This window comes from Anabrus simplex, chromosome 6 (assembly GCF_040414725.1).
Source record: "Anabrus simplex isolate iqAnaSimp1 chromosome 6, ASM4041472v1, whole genome shotgun sequence".
In the NCBI taxonomy this organism is placed as follows: Eukaryota; Metazoa; Arthropoda; class Insecta; order Orthoptera; family Tettigoniidae; genus Anabrus; species Anabrus simplex.
Window position 1 is genome coordinate 21,949,458 of NC_090270.1, and position 23,856 is coordinate 21,973,313.

Consider the following 23,856-nt stretch of genomic DNA (forward strand, 5'->3'; position numbering starts at 1 on the left):
TGACCAGAGACGCCTCACATTTTAGAGATCCATGGAGACTTGATCGTCGATATCCCTCGATGAAGTTGAGTTGCAGATGATTATAGAATCATCCATGTTGGTGTACTGCAGCTTTCAAGACGACTTCTATTAAGTTCCGGACGTAAGCTGTAACTGAGATGGCAAGAATAAATATGGGCACGAACACACGCAGAATTTTGATTATTCTTCTAGATAGTCACACTTAACTTGGATTTTGAGATGATTTTTACTCCGTAGGAGTTGGCTAATTAGTTCACTAAATTGTTGGCAGAACGGGCGTCTGCTTGCGCTGAAAATTACTCCTCCACGTGGTCGTAGCAAGTACCGAGTCTTCAGAATGCAGCGTAGAATAGAACATTCAAAGCAGAGTAGAACAGAATAGAACAGTCAGAGAGTGATTTGCTCGGGACGAGGCTTTTTATATTCTCGGCTTGGGAGGCGTGTATTCCAACGAGAACTGTAATTGGTCATCAGGTCTCCTTTAATTGGCTCAGACTATTCTGGAACCAAGCTGTCTGTCGTTCGCGCGTGTCAGGCAGTACATAGACACGTCACGTGATTTGCTTTGACCTTGGTCGAAGCTCGATCAATACGTCGCCCCTCTGAATGACGAAAAAAACTTGTTTTCAGCTCGCCACACTACTTCCCAAATGGCAAGTTACAGCTCCAGGCAGAAAATAAAATTTTTAATATCCCTTGTTGAATATACTAAATATCGCCGAATTTGACGGGGACAATATGATCACACTACAAGAGAACATGATCGAATGTGCTTTCCCTGGCAAAATCCTTAACAACAAAATACGCGTGGGGAGGGACAGATGAGGGATTCCCGTGTGGGTGAGGGCGGTAGAATATAACCACGGTATCCCCACCCTGTCCTAAACGGCGACTAACAGTTGATCCAGAAGCTTTCATCTTGGGAGCGTGGGTTGGCGACCATGATTCCCCCAGCTGAGTGTTGCATTGTTCCACTTACTTGTATCAGGCGCCTCGCCTTCATCTCTTCTATCCAACCTCCCTTGGTCAACTCTTGTTGTTTTCCGACCCCGACGATATTAGGTTTGCGAAGCCTAGGGAGTCCATCATTTTCACGCCCTTCGTGATCCGTGCCTTTCACTTGTCCGCCTCCGTAGCGTAACAGTTACCGCTATTAGTTGCTATCCTCGGGGATCCGAATTCGATTTCCGGCACTGCCAGAAATTTAAACATTGCAGGAGAGCTTGTATGTGGTACAATCAGCTCACCTCCACTGGAAAGATCTGCACCACCTCCGGACGAGGACGCGAATTTACTTCACCTTTCACTTCCCAGTAACCTCATTTTTCGGAGGCTCCTCTATTTTTCCCTGATTAGTGTTAATAGAGGATAGTTACCCAATTGTACTTCCTCTTAAAACAATAATCACAACACCCACAAACACGTATTTCAACATAGATCTCCAAAGTAGCGATGATTCTATAACCATGGACACACTTTCACAGTCGGCTGGACCTAGATACGGGGAAATAATGATCTTTTTTATCAATGCGTTCGGATTTTGTGAAATACTACTGCAATCCTGCGCCAATCGGCGTGAAGATTTCCTCAGGCTGATATTCATTCTTGCCTTTCCTCCGTTAACATCTTCTTGCCTTTTACTTTTCAGTTTTTGTAACTGTCAAATGGAGCATTCGACTTTTGACTACTACAGAGCCGCTGCCTACGAGATATAGCAGATTTATCTCGTCGGCAACGACACAGCAAAGTGAACTGAACATGCGCAATCCATCCAATCTGCCACAAGCCTTGTCTTTTAGATGGGCATGCTAGGCTTTACACCTGTTACCCCACAGGCCAAGAGGCCAGGAATTCCAACTCGATCGAAAGTCCAAGTGTGGCTGGTGACAAGTTAGACTTGTCTGCCAATTCCACGCACTGAACGGTGAAGAGTTACGTCAGACTTTCTACAGCAGAGGTTTGTAATTGGCGGCTCGCGGGCTACGTACAGTCCGCGAGGCCTTTTCTTGTTTTCTTTAAAAACGATATTAATTTAATATACCATAATTCCCCATTTTAATTTGAAATGCAATTATTTATGCTACCCACTATCTACATATTAATTTTAGGGGTTGAGGCCACGCTAAACTTGTCACCTCTTTTTATTTCTACTGAAATTCCGGTACATTTGTAAGAAAGCAGATTGCACATTATGAAATCAAAATAATTTATCTCTTAGCTTATTTTCAAAACGGCCTTAAATTATGAAATGAATCTATCAATTTTCTATTTATTTTATATTCATAATGTACACGTGCATCTCATTATAAAATGGTATAATTTCTGCGGTCCTCTGGTCGTCTGAAGTTCGGAGCCCTTATCCTAGAGTATGGGAGTCCGCTAACTTCAACACATTTTATGCCTAACTCTCGAGACATACACATTTCTAGAATTAAATAACTCTGGAATTATACGCATTTGTACCTTAACTTACACACTTTCCCCGCTGAAATATTTCTTCTGGCTGCGATTGACTTGGTGTGTTCTTTTTTTTTTTGCTTTACGTCGCACCGACACAGATACGTCTTACGGCGACGATGGGATAGGACAGGCCTAGGAATTGGAAGGAAGCGGCCGTGGCCTTAATTAAGGTACAGCCCCGGCATTTGCCTAGTGTGAAAATGGGAAACCACGGAAAACCATCTTCAGGGCTGCCGACAGTGGTGCTCGAACCCACTATCTCCCGATTACTGGATACTGGCCGCACTTAAGCGACTGTACCTATCGAGCTATGTGTGTGTTCTTTCTTTAACTTTCAAAACATAGTTTCTCTTCGAAGTAAAGACATAGAATAAATGCCAAAATATGATGCACACTTCATCAATAAACTTGAGACTTGAACGTGCATAGTTCCCTTATATTTCGTGCCGATGGTAGTAGTGGTGGTGATTACTATTTTAAGAAGAAGTACTACTGAGCAACCATCCTCTACTAACACTAGTTGGTGAAAAAAATAGAAGAGGTCCGACCGTCCGAAAATGAAGGTACTGAGAAGTGAAGGAAAAGGGCCACGATGGCCGTGAAAATGAAAGACTCCCTAGGATTCACAAACCTAATACCGTCGGGGTCGGAAAAGAACAAGAGTTTGGCACATATAAGTGGAAGCAATGCCAGGACACAGTTAAGGGCCCCAACCCACGCTCCCAAGTTAATAACCCTGGAGCCCCTTTTAGTCACCTCTTGCTATATGCGCCCTAACTTTTGAGCCACTGAGCATTACCCCTTTCAGGCAGGGGATATCGTGAATGTAATATATTGTCCTCGCCTAGGCGGGGTTTGAATGTTTCGGGTGCATAAACCAAACCAAACCCCATAGCTCCTCAACTGGAATCAAGCAGGTTGAGCAGACCTCGAAGCAGCCCTGAGATCCACATATAAAAACCTAACCTGGCTGAGAATCAAACCCGGGGCCACGCCACCACTACACCGTGGAGCCGGCTATGGGTACATAGAAGAGCAATATTGTATTAACCTCAGAGAGATATTAAAGACTGACTAAACCATGTGTTGTTCCATCTGTTGGATCAATCGTGATCCTATATTCGATACACTGATAGAGCCTCAGTGTCAAAATGCGCTCGTGTTTTGCTATCTTCAAAGTTCATGTACACATCGGAAAGTTCTTTCTCTCTGTTGGAAACTCAAACACTAGGCAGCATTTCAGTTGAACTGGGACCAGCTGTATTCTGAACGGTGTAATGAAAATCCAGCACTACTGTACTGTACTTACTGCTCGGCAATCTGTGTATCGGGTCCATTCATCTTCAGTGGTTGTAAGATACCTATGCACATATAGAGTGTGTCAGTATTAATTATCCCCAGCCGACTGGATATTTCAAACCATCACACAGAGAATGACAATACACTGGTATGAAAACAAAATGGCACAGCAGTGGTAATTCAAAGGAATACAATATTTTATTCATATTTAAATTTAATGGACTTATAGTAGCACGAAATAAATAATACAGCTAACCGAAGAAGCGTACTCATGCGTAAATGAGGCGACGAAATCGCTAAGAACATACTTTGAGAAAAGCTTTTTAATAGTGTCAAATTTCCCTATAAATGATCATAGTATTTCTTATATGTCTCTAGGTCAAGGCCATCCATCAACTGTTGCTAATTTCAGATGATCGTTTGCCATAAGACAGAGCCTGCACGGTTGTTAGGTTTATGCCTACAACGCTTTCTTTGTTTGGCTTCGATTCTTCTAAACAATATACAAACTAAACTACTCATCACCGCGTCCGTGTGTGTTGGTAATAATACGACTCCACTGCTCCCTCTTTCGCCTGACTGGCCTTATCTTATAATTGCAGTCTGTGATCTTAATGGACAATAAGTCGTGTCTTCATCGTGAAGTTATCATTAACACCTTCCTTCGTCTCCCTGGTATCACTTGAATTAAGTACCCAAATGCTCCCCTAACATGAAACCTTTTGAACTTGTCAAGGGTAAATAGAAACCATAGGTTTATAAACCAAGTAACCTGTAAGACTTCCAGGAATGACCAATGATGAATGCGACAAACTGGAGCAGGAATGGATTGGTGACCTTGGGACAGATATGCCAAGATGGATTCAAACAAGTATCGAAGCTAGAGGACGTACTCCCAGAACTGACATTGCCAAGGTTGATGTGAAAAACTACAACTGAGAAACCAGTCATGTGGTCTTATAATTAAACGTTTTCATTTTTGTTTATATGCAAAGTGCAGAGAAAGTCAAACTCTGATAGTCTGTGCCATAGCCCCCACCACGGCGCTTTCTGAAAGTGTGGAAAACATAGCAATCATGGGAAGCAGAAAATGGCAAACGGACTTGCGATCCTTCGAGGTTCTGATGGTGATATGGACATTAACTTAGCTTATTGTCTCATTTTAGCTGCTTCTGCAGATCAGTGTCGGCCCGCGAATCCCAAAATAGCGGGTTGAAACCCGACACAAGTAGTCCCGCGGACAAAAGTCCATTCGACACTCCATGTTGTACGAATTCGGTGTGTAAAAGATCTCTGATGATGCATTTTGGTGTTTACCCCACAAAATTCATTAAAACTCAGCCTAAGACACCCAAGAGAGATTCGGTTTTTTCTCCCATCTTGTAGGCCTAGAGTAAAACGGAACGTGGAAATTGACGAGCAGACCGCCAGATGGCGTCAAATTGAAACGTCTCTACACGGTAGCTGATTATGATTATTGCCCGATTTTCCGATTTTATGTGTTACTGGCTGTAGTACCCGGCCTTGTCCGATTGGTTTTTGAATGTTTACTTTTAAGATTAGTATTAATAGTTAGTTATGTGCGAAATGAATTTTTATGGAATTCCTTTTGGGATATTGATTTTTAATATCTATTATGAAGCTTTAGAGTTATTTAGATGTGTTTGATTTCAAGTTTTCGATTATTTAATCATCAAGTAAAACTTTATCCTTGTGGAAGCTCGAATTGACTGGGAAGTATTTGATCCTTTCAAAAAATTAATAAGGGGTAACTACATGTATGTATTAGTCGCACTATAGATATGATCTACACGATTCAAACTGTCATGGAGACGGTCGCCAATCAGCCTTGTGACCCTAAAAGCAGTGGATTCAACATTGATCTCGGTTATTTTAGACTATTTGCTATCAAACCCCATTCTTCCTCCCGTCTCAATGGAGGCTGAACGTGGACTTAAATGGTATTCAGAGCGTCACAATTCATCTCAGCGACACATGAACAATGGATTCGACATTAATATCGGTTATTTTCCATTATTATTAAATGCCATCCCCTCTCATTCCCCACCCCCAGCGGGGGTTGGTATCTTTTATCTCCATAGTATTATTCTTCCAGATGGTAAGTATATGTGTACCAAGATTCGTTGAGAGCTATTTTGGAACATACCCACATACACCCATATGTAAGACTTAACCATCGAGAGTATCATAGTTCAACTAAGCGACCTCGTAAACGATGGTATTCTATATTAATATCAGTCATTTTCGTTTATTTTCATATTTCACCACCTCCGCTAGGAGTACTAGGGATGTTTTACACAACAGTATATTTGTTTTAGATAGTAAGAAATATGTGTACCAATTTTGTATGAGGGCTATGTTGGAAGAAACACTTATATATCCGTAATTTCGGTCGTTTTGGACAATTTCCTTTCCATCGCTTCTCATCTCCATGCCGATAGGGGGGGGGGGGGAGATAGACTTCAGCGACGTCCGCAGTGTCACTATTCTTCTTAGCGACCACGAAAACTATGGATTCGTCACTATTTTCGATTATTTTTACATCTCAGCCCCTCCCAGTCCACCCCTAGGGGTGTTACGATTACCATACCTCCTCGCAGTTTGTCTCCTGGAAGTAAGTCATAAGTGTGCCATGTTTGGTTGAAATCTCTCCCGTAGTCCAGAGAAGTATGGATTCAACACTAATATAGGTTGTTTTTAGTTATGATTATATTTCGCCCCCTTCTTTAGAGCTTCTAGGGGCGCCTTGCCCCCACAGTATTTTTTCCAGATAGTCGGTAATATTTTTACCAAGTTTAGTTGACACATATGCTGGAACAACATGTAAACATCCATAATATATGGTCATTTGGACATTTTTATTTCTTCGTCCCATCTCTCGCCCCTGCCGATTGGAGCTTAACTTGGACTTATACGAGATCCGGAGTGTCACTATTCATCTCAGCGACCACAGAAACTATGGATTCGACACTATTTTCGATTACTTTTATGTGTCACTCACCCCTCGTCCCCCAGCCCAGAGGGTGCTGAATATGGACTTTAGAAAACCCGGTGTGTAACTATTTATCTCAGTGATCCCGAAAACTGTGGATTCAAAACTATTTTCGACTATTTTATACCTCTCCCCGTCCTCGACCCCTACCTGTAAGGGATAAAAGTCCGGAGTTTCACTATTCATCTCAATGCCCCCGAGAACTATGGATTCGACACTATTTTCGATTATTTTTATATCTCACTCGCCCCCACCCCAAACGGGGCTAAAATTGGACTTTAAAAATCCAGGGTGTCACTGTTCATCTCAGCGACCCCCAAAACAATGGATTAAAAACTATCTTCGATTATTTTTATATCTCCCCCTCGACCCCCACCCTTAAGGGATACAAAATCTGTAGTGTCACTATTCATCACGGCGACCCTGAGAGCTATGGATTCGACGCTACTTTCGATTACTTTATATCTCACTTGCCCTCCCCCACACCAAGGGGACTGAACTTGGACTTTCAAATATCGGAGTGCCACTATTCACCGCAGCGACCCCGAATATGGATTTGATGCTATTATCGATTATTTTTTATAAATCAGCCCCTCGCCCCCCCGCCTGGACTCGCATTTAAGGGTGCTTGTGGTGTCTTGCCCCCACGAAGTTTGTCTTCTGATACTAAGTCACAAGTGTACCAAGTTTGGTTGAAATCGCTCCAGTGGTTTAGGAGATGTAATACATAAATATCCACATACAATGAGATTGATGTATATAGATCTATAGATAGATTACATAGACTCGCCTCTGCTTGTTGGGAACCCCAGTTGCTCTTCGTTAGGAGTGGGTGATAACTCGTGTCATTCCACTCTTGATATTCTGTATGTTCCACAGTTTCTTAAATATTTTACACATCTAATAGAGAGTTACGTTCTTCAAACTGGACTGACCTATCAAAGTTGGTCCTATATATTGAAAGTACGTCTCTACCACGGCATGTTGGATTGCTATTTTCAAATAACAGCCACGGTCATTCATGAAGCTCCTAGCAAGGGATGGTACTTTATAAACCATGGTGACGTGTTCCCATCCTCCTATATACATTTCTTAACGGACTACCAGGATACAGCGTAAGCTGCTATCGCCTAGCAACAATTTGTCCATCAAGTCGATTCAATCTTGGTGCGGCTTTGCAATTTAATAACATTACATAAAATTACTCATAATAATAAAACTATCTATCCGATTTCGTTCAAACCACTTCATAATCCCTTTCAGATGTAATAAGAACAAACTGTGAAAATTTCAGCGAAATCGGTCCAGTAGTTTTTGAGTCTATTAATTACAAATATACCAACCTCCAATTTTATATACAGTAGGCTATATGGATTTTCTCAGGTTTCGATTTACATTTACGAATTTGGGTATTTCATATTTTGTTGCTAGCGTTTCGTTTTTCACGTATTCCATACAGATACCAGAAGTCTTTCAATTCTAAGTTTTTCGCATATACGGTTAATTTATAGTGCATATTTTGGTATTTTTAGTACATATCATTCTCATCTCTAGTCATAAACTGTATACATAGTACTTTATAGATCTTGGATGTAAACTAAGAACAGCAATGTTGGCCTGTGAGATAGCGGCTCTGAATTCGCCACACTATCTGCAGCGCTCAAGGAAATGTGAGATTATCGATAAAGAGGAGTCTGGCACGTACCCAAGAGACTGGGGCTGGTCTACCTCTCAACACCTATTGATCTCTCATTCTGGGGACACAGATTTATGTAAAAACAATGCTAATTCTTTACTTGCTTGCTCACTCAGGGTTCTTAGTGATGACAGCTTCCTATAACCAACAGGAAGGCCTGCAACCAGAAAATTATGTTGTAACCAATCTTGAGAAAGTTTTCTGAATTCTTCATACTTAGTGTCTGTCAGATATTACATTATTCTCTCTATATAAAAATTAAATACGTCTGTCTGATGTCTGCATTAGGGTGATCAGATGGCTTCTGACCAAATTAAAGACATCGAACCCTGAAATGTAGGACACTTTGTCCAGCAAAAGGATTTTGTCTGGAGCACTACTCGTTATCGTGCTTCAGGTCACTAAACGCATTGTTGGTTCTTGTAGGATAGATATTAAAACAGAAACACATCATATCATTAAAAACATTGCTTTTCTAACCATAAATGACGAAGCGTAGACTTCAGTGGTATGGGCACATTATGAGAATGAAGATCGAGAGACCTGCCAGAAAATACTTCCACCTTACTGTCCAAGAAAAAAGACCGAGGGGATGCCCAAGGAAATTCTGGATAGACACAGTGAAATCAGATGTGGAGGAGAGGAGTCTCAAATGGGAAGATGTCCTAGAACAGAAGATGTATGCAGGCAGGAAGAGATGGCGAGCACTTGTACACCACACCCAGTAAACTGGAGGTGGAAAATGATGATGGTGATTATGACGTCGTTAGTGATATTGGTACTGATCACCTGATGTGAATTTCTCCAATAAATAATTCTTGTTCAGTGCGTTTTTAACGCAAGTCTTCATTTCCTCCCTTGAAGAGGGGAGGCGGGCAACTCAGAAGGTAACGACTTCTCTCTGGCCAGGAGATTCAGGCGGGTTAAAGTTGACGTGAGGGATTTAGGAGTTGGGTAAATGATGTGTGGAAATAGGGAGATGGGAAGGGTTTGGCCTATTGGCTAATCGTATTTGTTCTTTTTCTTCTTTTTTCCTTTTATTCTGTAATTTGTAAATTGTTATTCAAAGTACATAGTTTGCGATATTTATAATTTAGTGTTATCAAGATATCTTAAATAATACATACTTAGTTTTTAAAATTCTGTGTATTCAAAAAAATATTCTTAACAAACTTTTCACCGACTCAATATTTACATGATTACGAGTATTAGTCCACTGGGCAGACATACATAATTCTTGCTCAATGTATTTTTAAAGCAAGTTTTCATTCCTCCCCTGAAGAGAGGAGGCGGGTCAGCCAGGAGGTAACGCCTTCAGGCGGGTTAAAGCTGAAGTGAGGGATTTAGGAGCTGGATGTGTGGAAATAAGGAGATGGTAAAATTTAGCATTATGGCCTGATACTGAAAATAAATACACTATAATCTTCAGGAATTCAGAATGATAAATGAAAATCCGCAACCTATCCCCATTTACTTGACCGTATCAGGAATAGAATGAATTAAGGTCCCATCTAGCGGTCAAGATACGAATTGTGCCGGCTGCCGAAACCTGTTACACTCCTCTGGGGCAATGATTAATGACTGACACATGAAATGAAATAATATTGGAGAGTGTTGCTGGAATTAAAGATGACAGGAAAAACCGGAGTACCCGGAGAAAAACATGCCTCGCCTCCACTTTGTCCAGCAGAAATCTCACATAGAGTGACCGGGATTTGAACGACGGAACCCAGCAGTGCGAGGACGATGCGCTGCCGCCTGAGCTAAGGAGGCTTGGGAATTCAGCATACTGCTCAAAATTTGTCACATGTCAAATTTTCAATTTTAGATTTCTTGTTTCGTAAATAACTTATATAAACCTTCATTTGAAAAAATCTAAAACAATAAATTTTCAAATGTAGGACGCGGAAATAGTGTTAATCCGCCTTGGTGACCAACAAACTGGTGGTGCAAGTTGTAATTGTCCTCGACTAGTGAATAGCCTCCTCGCTTATGAGTATGACATAAATACCTATTCAGTGCTCAACGTGGACTAATTAAAATATTCCATAATCCTAACATAACTTGATGCAAAGTATTTTATGAACAGGTTGTGAGGAAAGGACTAAGAATAAGGTTGGAAAGCCTAATTTATTTTTGTCGATTACTGATTTCAAGCTCCAGTTAAGAGAGAACCGCCCGGCTAGAAATAGCCACACGAAATTATTATTATTGTTATTCAGATATTAAGCCCATCAAATTAACTGATAGAGTACAAAAGCGATTCCTGAAGTAAATGTACTGGAAACTATTACACGTATACTCGAGTCCAACTCCAGTGTTATCGCTTTTTGGTGTTAAAACTCGGAACAAAGCCATAGAAAGTGTAAGGTGTTATTTTTGTATAGAAAATTGAATAATAAAAGTACCAAGCGGAATGGCCGTGTTAACTCGCTACGGCTCTGGAGCCAAGCTTTCTGCATTCGGGAGATGAGTGGGTTCGAACCCCACCGTCGGCAATCCTGAAAATGGCTTTATGTCGCTTCCAGGCAAATGTTGGGACAACTCCTATTCATAGGGCACAGCCGATTCCATCGACCTTCTTACCCGATTTCGTTCGCACTCATTCATTTCATCTTCTTTACTTTCTCAACTGAGGTTGGTGACAGGAAGGGCATCCGCACGTAAAAGCATGCCATATAATTTCACCTCACTTCATCCCGACCCCGTATCAAGAAACGGGACTAAGGGGATACGTACAGTTACTCGAAGTACTCCATTTTACATTCCTCAAGGAGCTGGCAGGTTCAAGAATTTATTTCAATCAAGAAGTGCCGCACAGAAGCCCATCAGAATTATCCTCTTAATAGGATTCAGAAACGTTATAATAAATTAAATACCAGTGTATATAAATAAAGTGGACATCTTTTCTAATAATCAAACGCTTGAATTGGCATGTGATACTTTCTCATAAACCCTGTAGTCTTGAAGTTTATCCCCATATTGTCTGTCTGTCTGTCTGTCTGTCTGTCTGTCTGTCTGTCTGTCTGTCTGTCTGATTTCGTTCTTCTACTTGTCCTTTCTTTCTTATCTCTGGATTCTACTGTTAAATTTCTCTTCGTCTGTTTGATTGCACACTTTTGAAGTTCTGGAAATTAACCATTCTCCTTCCCTCCTTACAATATTATTTTGCATACTGTGTTATGTACCATGTCTTACTTTCTAATAATTTAAATTTTATGTCTAATTACATTACTTTGTATTTTGAAATACTGTAATAAATAATAATAATTTCGTGTGGCTATTTCTAGCCAAGTGCAGCCCTTGTAATGCAGACCCTCCGATGAGGGTGGGCGGCATCTGCCATGTCTAGGTAACTGCGTGTTATTTTTTTTTGCTAGGGGCTTTACGTCGCACCGACACAGATAGGTCTTATGGCGACGATGGGATAGGAAAGGCCTAGGAGTTGGAAGGAAGCGGCCGTGGCCTTAATTAAGGTACAGCCCCAGCATTTGCCTGGTGTGAAAATGGGAAACCACGGAAAACCATTTTCAGGGCTGCCGATAGTGGGATTCGAACCTACTATCTCCCGGATACAAGCTCACAGCCGCGCGCCTCTACACGCACGGCCAACTCGCCCGGTACGTGTTATTGTGGTGGAGGATAGTGTTATGTGTGGTGTGTGAGTTGCAGGAGTGTTGGGGACAGCACAAACACCCAGCCCCCGGGCCATTGGAATTAACCAATGGAGGTTAAAATCCCCGACCCGGCCGGGAATGGAACCCGGCCAGTACGCTGACCTTTCAGCCAACGAGTCGGACACTGTAATAATAACAATTTATTCAGTCTTTGTATTGTATGACCAACTTTCACTTGTTTGAAATCCGTAAATTGAAATTGTATAGCTCATTGTATTTTATTTAAATTACTGTATTCGATTCCTATTTTTATAATGTAATTACATGTAGGAAATAATTTTAATGTTCATAAATTAAGTACCGGTAGTGAAAATCTTAGTCGTATATTGTACACAATCAATTGGGAAAAAAGCCTGTTATGTTCATCATTTAAAAAGTAATTAATTAATCAAAATAGACCTTTTACCTGAGTGGTGGTGGTGAATATTGTTTTAAGAGGAAGTAGAGGTAGGCAACGTCTCCTGGCCAGAGAGAAGACGTTACCTTCTAGTTGGCCAGCCCCTCTCCTTGGGGAGGTGAATGGAAACCCTTCCTAGGTCCTAGGAAAACAAAAGAGGTCCGACACTTTGAAAAATGAAGGTGTCAGCATAGAGAGTGAAAGGGCACAACGCACGCAAAAATTTAAAGACTCCCCAGCTAACAGTTGTTTTGCATTTCTCTGAAAATTTAGTCATTGTGACATACAGCCTTAAAAGGAATTCATTCAAATACTCTAAAAAAGTGGACCAAAATGCTATTTCTGTGTCATGACTTTTAATTGCATTCCTCACCCTGAAATTTGAGCAAAAAAGAAACCACTTTTTGTTTTGCAGAAGTCAGATGCACAGCTACTAGGTAACATTGTCTGGTCGTCTATCCCCTCCTTACATCACAGCCTGCACGTTTGCTAGGTAACATTGTCTGGTCGTCCATCCATACCTTACATCACTACCTGCACGGTTGTTAAGTAACATTGACTGACCATCCACCCATACCTTACATCACAACCTGCATGGGTGCTCGGTAAAGGTGCGTTTTCCAAGGTGCGACTGTAGCCGCCACGGCAGCCAGAGCCGCAACGACTGGGGTCGCCATATACGTTGGCGACCGCAGCCGCAAGCGACGGGTACGTGGGGTGTTTTCTTAGACACGATTCCAGCCGCCAGTCGCGCAGTCCATTCCGTCAGAAATGGACGAGAGCACGGGCGATTTCGATAGTGGCAGGGCTTTCCTTGACATTTGAATGGAAGAAGAAGAAGAATTGTTAATGTGGTATCTCGGCCCGAAAAGAAGGAAAGTCAACAGTATGTTTGCATCGCACTATGAGGAAAGGCGATATAACAGTTTAATTAACAGGCATCTTTTAACTAATGAGACAAAGTTCAGGAAATATTTCAGACTGAGTGTTTAGTTATATTCTCTTACTTTTAAAAAGTGAAATTTTGAAAATCCCGTGCAATCGGTACAAGAAACCTATCAGCCCAGCTGAGAAACTTGCACTCACTCTCAGGTACAGTAAGACGTAACGATCAGTAAATCCGTGGTCGTAATAGACTTCAAGATATATATATATATTTTTTTTTTTTTTGCTAGTGGCTTTATGTCGCACCGATACAGATCAGTGTTGCCAACTTATATTTTCAAGATCCCCTAAATACTACTCAAAATCCGCTAAAATTCCGCCAAGAAATCCGATCTCAAATAATGAGTAATAAAAATGAGCTTTGCGTGATTCATTGGGTCCATACACACATAATAATAATAATAATAATAATAATAATAATAATAATAATAATAATAATAATAATAATAATAAAAGTAAATGTCTGCACTCACCTGATCTGTGAGTTTCACTGCCTGCGAGCCTGCGAACTAAAACTTGTAGGCGTTTTACTGCCTGGTGCAAACTAGGTGAATACCCTAACCTCAAGGGCCACACACAGAACAGGCCAGTTCATTAAACGGTCTTCCTTTATAGCACAAATATAAATGCCATTCTCTTACAGTTTCATTATCTGTCGTCATTCGTCAATTAAGAGATAAGTAACCTTTCCCACGCATTACAAATTTATGATACCATGATCTCATAACATCAAATCCAAATAACATGTATTCCTCATGTGACTGCTAGCTCCTGACAAGAAATATGGAATAGATCGTAGACAGACTGGAGTACAAATTTTAAAAATCGTAAAATGAATAAAACACTAAATTCCGCTATAATAAATCTAGACTTCCGCCAAATAATCCGCTGTCCGCTAAATGATATATTTCTCCGCCGACAGTCTTCTAATTCCGCCAAATGTAGCGGAAAATCCGCTAAGTTGGCAACACTGATACAGATAGGTCTTATGGCGACGATGGCATAGGAAAGGCCTAGGAGCTAGAAGGAAGCGGTCGTGGCTTCATTAAGGTACAGCCCCAGCATTTGCCTGGTGTAAAAATGGAAAATCACAGAAAACCATCTTCAGGACTGCCGATAGTGGGATTCGATCCCACTATCTCCCGGATGCAAGCTCACAGCGGCGCGCCCCTAACAGCACAGTCAACTGGCCCGGTAAACTTCAAGTTTAACAAACCCGCAACTTAAATGAGTGACACAACACCCTAGAATCATAAACTTTCGTTTCCCAGACTACGCATCCCTGTATTTTCCGCGGTAATTTCCAGATGCTAATGAACTGTGCCTTCCCCCTCCACCTATTCTTCCCCGGCTATCAACAATCAATGCTGACCTTGGTTTCAAGCATAAAGATCCAGTTGTTTGTTCACTGCGATATGACCGTCGTCTGAGAGACGAAAGTTTATGATTTGTGAAAGTATTCGTGATTTGTACATAGCTGTAAATAGTGTGAATATCAGGTTTATTACAGTAATGTTTTTTGTACGTAATACGTAAGCTTAATAGGATACTGAAATGGAAAAATCTTGCGCACGATAATGAATTGATAACGGCAGTGTTTTCTGAATTAGACAGAGAACCACTCTCTTCAGGAGACATTAGTGGTAATGTATTTCGTGAATGAAATTACCCGGCCAATACATGCATCAAAGAGAAATATTATGACCGACAATTGGTTCACCGGCTGATTCTCTGCATTGCGACCATAACCTGAAAATCATTGGAACAATGAGAAAAGACAAGCCACAGATACCACCAGAGATGAAAACAAGTCAAGGGAAGAAAGCTTTGGTCCTCCATATTTTGTTATGATGGTATAAAAACAATGGTATCCTATAAAGGAAAACCAAACAAGAATGTAATCCTCCTTTCTACATGCCATGAAGGTCGGAAAAAGATATGGCAGAAGACTACAATGGGACTAAAGGTGCCGTGGACACTTTCGATGAAATGTCAACATTGATGTCCTCTTCAAGAAAAACGAGATGGCCAATGTGTATCTTTTATAGTATGATTAATACATCACTTGCCAATGGATACATTATCCATGTGCATAAGATGGTTCAAAAAGGCCAAAAGCCACTTTCAAGGCGAGAGTTTGCAAAGGATATATCCGAAATGCTAATGGCTCCAAAACTGCAAGAGAGACTTCAGACACCAACTTTGAGGCGCATCCTGAAGAGGAACATTGCTGAAATTCTTCGAAAAGATGGCATTCCTGAAGAGCCTCAATCAGGTATTGCTGAAGGAAGAAAAGTTTGTGCGTTTTGTCCATAAAAGAAAAGAAGAAAAACCCGATTCCTTTGTAAGACATGGCGAAGCACATTTGTCTTGATCACCAGGCAAAACAGTGCATTGAATGTGCCTATTGAAGAAAAAATGATCAGAGTGTATTGTCATCACTACGTGTGGTAGTTTTAAGTTTAATATTCTGTACTTTGTGTAAAACGTTGGATTTACGCTTATTAAAGTGCTTTTCTTTTTAGTAGTCTGACAGACGAAAGTTTATGATTCGTGTTACCCTGGAGCGACTTTATGATTCTAGGGTTAATTGCACCAATATGTCAATTATTTACATGCCATTCAATCGGTGTAATCTAGAGAATGAAGGAATCAATAAAAACGCATAAAAATGATAACGCAGAGTGGGATTTGCATTTTATTTAAAAGTACATATTACACTGAATATTAATTCCTATACATTGTGACCCAGTTATCTTGACAACATATCTGTTTACGAGCACGGCTGGCTTTTATCGGCCCTTGATTGACAGAGGAGAATGCTTGCGGAGGAGGTGTTGAGCAATAGTCACTTCCGTCGCAGCGACTGCGGCCGCCAGCACTGCTCAAGGCGCGTTTTCCAAGGTGCGACTGTAGCCGCCACGGCGGCCAGAGCCGCAACGACTGGGGTCGCCATATACGTTGGCGACAGCAGCCGCAAGCGACAAGCACTGGGTTGTTTTCTTAGACACGACTCCAGCCGCCAGTCGCGCAGTCCAGTCCGTCAGAAATGGACGAGAGCACGGGCGATTTCGTTAGTGGCAGGGCTTTCTTTGTCATTTGAATAGAAGAAGAAGAAGAAGAAGAAGAATTGTTAATGTGGTATCTCGGGCCGAAAAGAAGGGAAGTCAACAGTATGTTTGCATCGCACTATGAGGAAGGACGCTATAACAATTTAATAAACAGACATCTTTTAAGTGATTAGACAAAGTTCAGGAAGTATTTCAGACAGAGTGTTTAGTTATATTCTCTAACTTTTAAAACGTGAAATTTTGAAAACCCCGTGCAATCGGTACAAGAAGCCTATCAGCTAAGCTGACAAACTTGCACTCACTCTCAAGTACGGATATTTTAATCTTATTTTAACAGTGTTTAACTCAGCTGAATAAGTGTTTTTACAGTAAGACATAACGATCAGTAAATCTGTGGTCGTAATAGACTTCAAGATTTTTGTTGCCAGTGGCTTTATGTCGCACCGACACAGATAGGTCTTATGTTGACGATGGCATAGGAAAGGCCTAGGAGCTAGAAGGAAGCGGCCATGGCTTCATTAAGGTACAGCCCCAGCATTTGCCTGGTGTAAAAATGGAAAATCACGGAAAACTATCTTCAGAACTGCCGTTAGTGAGATTCGATCCCACTATGTCCCGGATGCAAGCTCACAGCTGCGCGCCCCTAACAGCACAGTCAACTGGCCCGATAAACTTCAAGTTTAACAAGCCCGCAACTTAATTGAGTGACAACATTAATTGCACCAATATGTCAATTATTTACATGCCATTCCATCTGTGTAATCTAGGGAATGGAGGAATCAATAAAAACGCATAAAAATGATAATGCAGAGTGGGATTTGCATTTTATTTAAAAGTACATATTACACTGTATATTCATTCCTATAAATTATGACCCAGTAATCTTGACAAGATATCAAGACTGTTTACATCTGAGCACGGCTGGCTTTTATCGGCCCTTGATTGACAGAGGAGAATGCTTGCGGAGGAGGTGTTGAGCAATAGTCACTTCCGTCGCAGCGACTGCGGCCGCCAGCACTGCTCACTGCACCAGTGTGGCGGCTCAAGCCGCAATCGCAGCGAGTCGCAGATCAAATTCAAACTGCGCATGCGCTGAGAAGGAGACTGCTGTCGCCGTGCGGCTACAATCGCACCTTGGAAAACGCACCTTCACTGCACCAGTGTGGCGGCTCAAGCCGCAATCGCAGCGAGTCGCAGACCAAATTCAACTGCGCATGCGCAGAGATAGACTGCTGTCGTCGTGCGACTACAATCGGCGTTGCAGCTACAATCGCACCTTGGAAAACGCACCTTAACACTGTCTGGTCATCCATCCATACCTTACATCACAACCTGCACGTTTGCTAGGTAACATTGTCTGACCATCCATCCATACATTTCATCACAACCTGCAAAGTTGCTAGGTAACACTGTCTGGTCATCCATCCATACCTTACATCACAACCTGCACAGTTGCTAGGTAACATTGTCTGACCATCATTCATACCTTACATCACAGCCTGTATGGTTGCTAGGTAACATTGTCTGGCCATCCATCCACACCTTACATCACAACCTGCACGGTTGCTAGGTAACATTGTCTGACCATCATTCATACCTTACGTCACAGCCTGTATGGTTGCTAGGTAACATTGTCTGGCCATCCATCCACACCTTACGTCACAGCCTGCACTGTTGATAGGTAACATTGTCTGGCCATCCATCCACACCTTACATCACAACCTGCACGGTTGCTAGGTAACATTGTCTGATCGTCCATCCATACCTTACATCACAACCTGCACGGTTGTCAGGTAACATTGTCTGGCCATCAGTTCATAACTTACATCACAACCTGCACGGTTGCTAGGTAACGTTGTCTAGTCATCCATCTGTACCATAGATCACAACCTGCACGGTTGCTAGGTAACATTGTCTGGTCGTTCATCCCTACCTTACATCACAGCCTGCACGGTTGCTAAGTAACATTGTCTGGTCGTCCATCCATACCTTACATCACAGCCAGTACAGTCGGTAGGTAACATTGACTGACCATCTATACCTTACGTCACAGCCTGCATGGTTGTTAAGTAACATTGACTGACCATCCATCCATACCTTATGTCATAGCCTGCAATGTTTGTTAGGTAACATTGTCTGGCTATCCATTCATCCATACCTTACATCACAGCCTGCACGGTTACTAGGTAACATTGTCTGGTTATCCATCCTTACCATACATCACAATCTGCACGGTTGCTAGGTAACATTGTCTGGTCATCCATCCGCACCATACAGCATAGCATGCACAGTTGCTAGGTAACATTGTCTGGTCATCCATCCGTACCATACATCACAACCTGCACGGTTGCTAGGTAACATTGTCTGGTCAACCATCCGTACCATACATCACAACCTGCACGGTTCCTAGGTAACATTGTCTGGTCATCCAACCATACCTTACATCCCAACCAGCACGGTAGCTAGGTAACATTGTTTGGTCATCCATCCGTACCATACATCACAGCCTGCACGGTTGCTAGTAACATTGTCTGGTCATCCATCCATACCTTATGTCACAGCCTGCACGGTTGCTCGGTAACATTGTCTGGACATCCATCCATACCTTACATCACAGCCTGTATGGTTGCTAGGTAATATTGTCTGGTCATCCATCCATACCTTATGTCATAGCCTGCACGGTTGCTCGGTAACATTGTCTGGTCATCCATCCATACCTTACATTACAGCCTGCGGTTGCTAGGTAACATTTTCTGGTCATCCATCCATACCTTACATCACGGCCTGTACGGTTGCTAGGTAACATTGTCTGGTTATCCATCCATACCTTATGTCATAGCCTGCATGGTTGCTAGGTAACATTGTCTGGTCATCCATCCATACTTTACATCACAGCCTGCACGGTTGCTAGGTAACATTGTCTGGTCATCCATCCATGCCTTACATCACAGTGTGCACGGTTGCTAGGTGACATTGTCTGGTCAACCATCCATACCTTACATCACAGCCTTCATGGTTGCTAGGTGACATTGTCTGGTCAACCATCCATACCTTACATCACAGCGTGCACGATTGCTAGGAATACACTTCGGTCACACTAACTTCCATCATGCAAAGTTTCAGATGACCCCAAGCCATAAGACTTTTTTTTTTCTTTTGGTTTTGTAACCGAACAAAGGCATATTACAGATTATACTGTCAGTTGTCATGGTATATCTCAAATGGTTGGCCTTAAGAAGTAAAGACACTTTCACTCCTTCTATTGCCCTTATTGTCATCGCCTAGAAAAAGCATTTCTTAGTTTGACCATGACAAGTGATGGTACTGAATAATTTATCAACATATCATATTCATTGTATTCATTTTATGATAACAACAGAATTTCACTTGTTCCTTTTAATGAATTCTTAGTGTGTATTGTTGTTGTTTGAGTCATCAGTTCATAGACTGGTTTCATAGGGCTCTCCATGCTACCCTATCCTGTGCTAAACGTTTCATTTCTACATAACTACTACATCCAATATCTGCTCTAATCTGCTTGTCATATTCGTACCTTGGTCTACTCCTACCATTCTTACCACCCACACTTCCCTCAAAAACCAACTGTACAAGAATTGGATGTCTTAGATGTGCCCTATCATTCTATCTCTTTTTCAGATTTAGCCAAATCGATTTCCTCTTACCAATTCGATTCATTATCTCTGCATTCATGATTCTATCTGCCCATCTCACCTTCAGCATTCTTCTGTAACACCACATTTCAAAAGCTTCTATTCTCTTTGCTTCTGAGCTAGTTATCATCCATGTTTCACTTCCATACAATATCACGATTCAGATGAAAGCCTTTTTCAATGTTTGAAGTGAGCAAATTTCTTTTCTTAAGAAAGCTCTTCCATTCCTGTGCTAGTCTGCATTTTATGTCCTCCTTACTTCTGCCATCATTAGTTATTTTGCTACCCAAGAAACAATAGTCATCTACTTCCTTTAAAACTTTGTTTCCTAATCTAATATTTCCTGCATCACCTGACTTTGTTCAACTGCACTCTATTACTTTTGTTTTGGACTTACTCATTTTCATCTTGTATTCCTTCCTTCTGTCCATACCACTCAGAAATTTTTCCAGATCTTTTGCAGAGTCAGATAAAATAACAATATCATCGGCAAATCTCAGGGTTTTGATTTCCTCTCTTTGAACTTTGATACCCTTTCCAAATTCCTTTATTGCCTGCAGTGTCGCCTCACTCCTTTCTGGATTGCTGCCTCTTTTTCAAAGCCTTCAATTCTTATCACTGTAGACTGATTTTTGTATCGATTGTAGATAATTCTCTTTCCTTGGAATATGATCCCGATCACGTTAAGAATCTCAAACAACTTGGTACTATCAACATTATTGTATGCCTTCTCTAGATCTAACTTTCCTATACGTGGGCTTGTCTTTCTTAATTCGGTCCTCTAAGATCAGACGTAAACTCAGGATTGCTTCACGTGTTCCCACATTTTTTCTAAAGCCAAACTGATCTTCTCCCAACTCAGTTTCAACTTGTCTTTCCATTCTTCTCTAAATAATGTGTGTTTAAAATTTTTCAGGCATGAGATACTAAGCTAATGGTGAAGTAGTTTTCACACTTGTCAACACTGGCTTTCTTGGGAATAGGTATAACAACATTCTGCCGAAAATCATATGGCACTTCTCCTGTATCATACATCTTACATAGTAAGTGGAACAAGCTCTTCATGCTGGTTTCTCCTAAGGCAGTCAGTCATTCTGAGGGTATGTCATCAATTCCTGGTGCCTTGTTTCTACTTAGGTCTCTCAAAGCTCTGTCAAATTCTGACCTAAAAATTGGGTCTCCTATGTCATCAGCATCAACAGCCTCTTCTTGTTATACAACACTATCATCTACTTCTTTATTTTGATACAACTGTTGGATATGTTCCTGCCATCTTTCTGACTTGTCTTCTTTTGTTAGAAGTGGTTTTCCATCTGAGCTTTTAATATTCATACACCTACTTTTCCTTTCTCCAAAGGTTTCCTTGATTTTCCTGTATGTAGCATTTAACTTTCCTATGGCCATACAACCTTCAACATCCTTGCACTTCTCTTTCAGCCAGTCTTCCTTAGCTTTCCTGCACTTTCTATCTACTTCATTCTTCATTCGCCTGTATTCTTTTCTGATCTCCTCATTTTTTGCAATCTTGTACTTTCGTTGTTCATCACTCAGGTCTAGTACCTCTTGAGTTATCCATTGTTTCTAAGGTGATCTCTCCTTTCTACCTAACTTTTCTTCAGCAGCCTTACTGATCTCATTCTTCATGACTGTCCATTCTTCCTCTACTGTGTTTCTTTTAACCCTTTCATTTAGTCCCTATGTTACATGTTCCTTGAAACAATCCCTCACACTATTTTCGTTCAACTTGTCTAGATCCCATCTCCTTGCATTCCTTCCTTTCTTCAATTTCTTCAACTTCAGATGGCATTTCATGACCAACAAGTTGTGGTCGGAGTCCACGTCTGCTCCTGGGAAAGTTTTGCAATCCAACACCTGGTTTCTAAATCTCTGCCTAATCATAATGAAGTCTATTTGATACCTCCCAGTGTCTCCACGTCTCGTCCATGTATATAGCCATTGTTTGTGGTGTTTGAACCAAGTGTTAGCCAGGACTAAATTGTGATCAGTGCAGAATTCAACCAGTCGGCTTCCTCTTTCATTACTCTGTCTCAATCCGAATTCTCCTAATTTATTACCTTCTCTTCCTTGGCCTACCACTGCATTCCAACCTCCCATCCCAATTAGATTCTCATCACCTTTTACATACTGTGTTAAATCTCTCTTCACATATTCTTTTGATTTCTTCATCATCTGCTGAACTAGTAGGCATATAGACCTGCACTATTGTGGTAACTTACCCACTGCCCTACTTTCTTATTTATTATTAAACCTACTCCTGCATTTCCCCTCTTTGATTTTGTGTTGACAATTCTGTAGTCACCTGACCAGAAATCCTGCTCTTCCTACCAACGTACTTCACTTATACCAACTACAGTACATCTAACTTTAGTCTATCCATCTCCCTTTTCAGATTCTCTAACCTACCACAGCAATTCAAACTTCTAACATTCCACGGTCCGACTCGCAGAATGTCAGTCAATCAATGTCAGTCCCCACCCAGAGATCCAAATGGGGGACTATTTTACCTCTGGAATATTTTATCCGGGAGGAAGCCATCATCAGTACATCATTCATACAGACAGAGCCGCATGTCCTCAGGAGTTAGTTACAGCTATAGTTTCCTGTTGCTTTCAGCCGTGTAGCAGTATCAACACAGCTAAGTCATGTTAAGTATTATTACAAGACCATATCAGTCAGTCACCTAGACTGCCGCCCTTGCAGCTTCCGAAAGGCTGCTACCCCCCACCTTTCAATGAACCATTCGTTAGTCTGGTCTCTCCACATCTGATATGGTTGCACCTACAGCTCAGCTACCTGCTTCATTGGGACACGCAAGCCTCCCCATCTTGGCAAGGTCACATCGCGTACAGTGGAGGAGTGTGTATTAGTGACCAGTAAAAGGGGTAACAAAAAGGAAATCTTGAATTCAGGATCCTGTGTTATGGCCCCTACACATAACATAATCTGATGGGTGTGATCTGCTGGCTAGTTGGCATGGTACATCGCGTCCTGCTCTCCATATGATCCAGTCTAGCAATAGGCTGGCTTGCTCTTCTCTGAAAACAAGTATCATGGCTCCTTCATTTGCTAAGTTTAAAAAAAATAGGAACTGCATTGACTTTGTTGTCAAAGTTGATATAAAAGAGAAAATATTGAGCTAAAAATTGGTTATTACAAAGAAAAATGTAATCATACAAATATTATTAAAGAACTAGAACCATCAATTTTAGAAACTTTCTGCGAATGAACAGTAACACTTTCAATGAACTGCTCTCTATGGTGACTCCTTTAATAAAGAAACAAGACACTGTAATAACGTAAAGTGTGGGTAACATGTGCGGTGGCTGCGAAGTAACCGATGCCAAATCGGCGTGAGTAGCACAACCACCCTTCTGACAATCCACCTTTCAGAGTGTCAGAGTAGTGTGTTGGCCCATCAAGCTTACAGACCACCCGGTAGATAATGTTATGTGTAGGGGCTTTTATGCTATCCAACAATAAATCCAACAATAAATTCAAAGGGAAGATAGGAAACTCAGATTGCATGTTTTGAATTATTTTGGTTCATACAGTATCTGTTCTTGTACTTTAGTCAGATAACTTATT

The 23,856-nt window shown here is 41.3% G+C and overlaps 1 protein-coding gene and 1 pseudogene across 1 annotated transcript in view; one reads left to right on the top strand and one right to left on the bottom strand.

Annotated features, from left to right (window-relative positions):
- LOC137501276 (kielin/chordin-like protein) overlaps positions 1-23,856 on the top strand; it is a 445,080-nt gene that overhangs the window by 410,841 nt on the left and 10,383 nt on the right. The gene's annotated exons all lie outside the window — the stretch shown is intronic.
- Positions 21,505-22,149, bottom strand: LOC137501172 (uncharacterized; annotated as a pseudogene).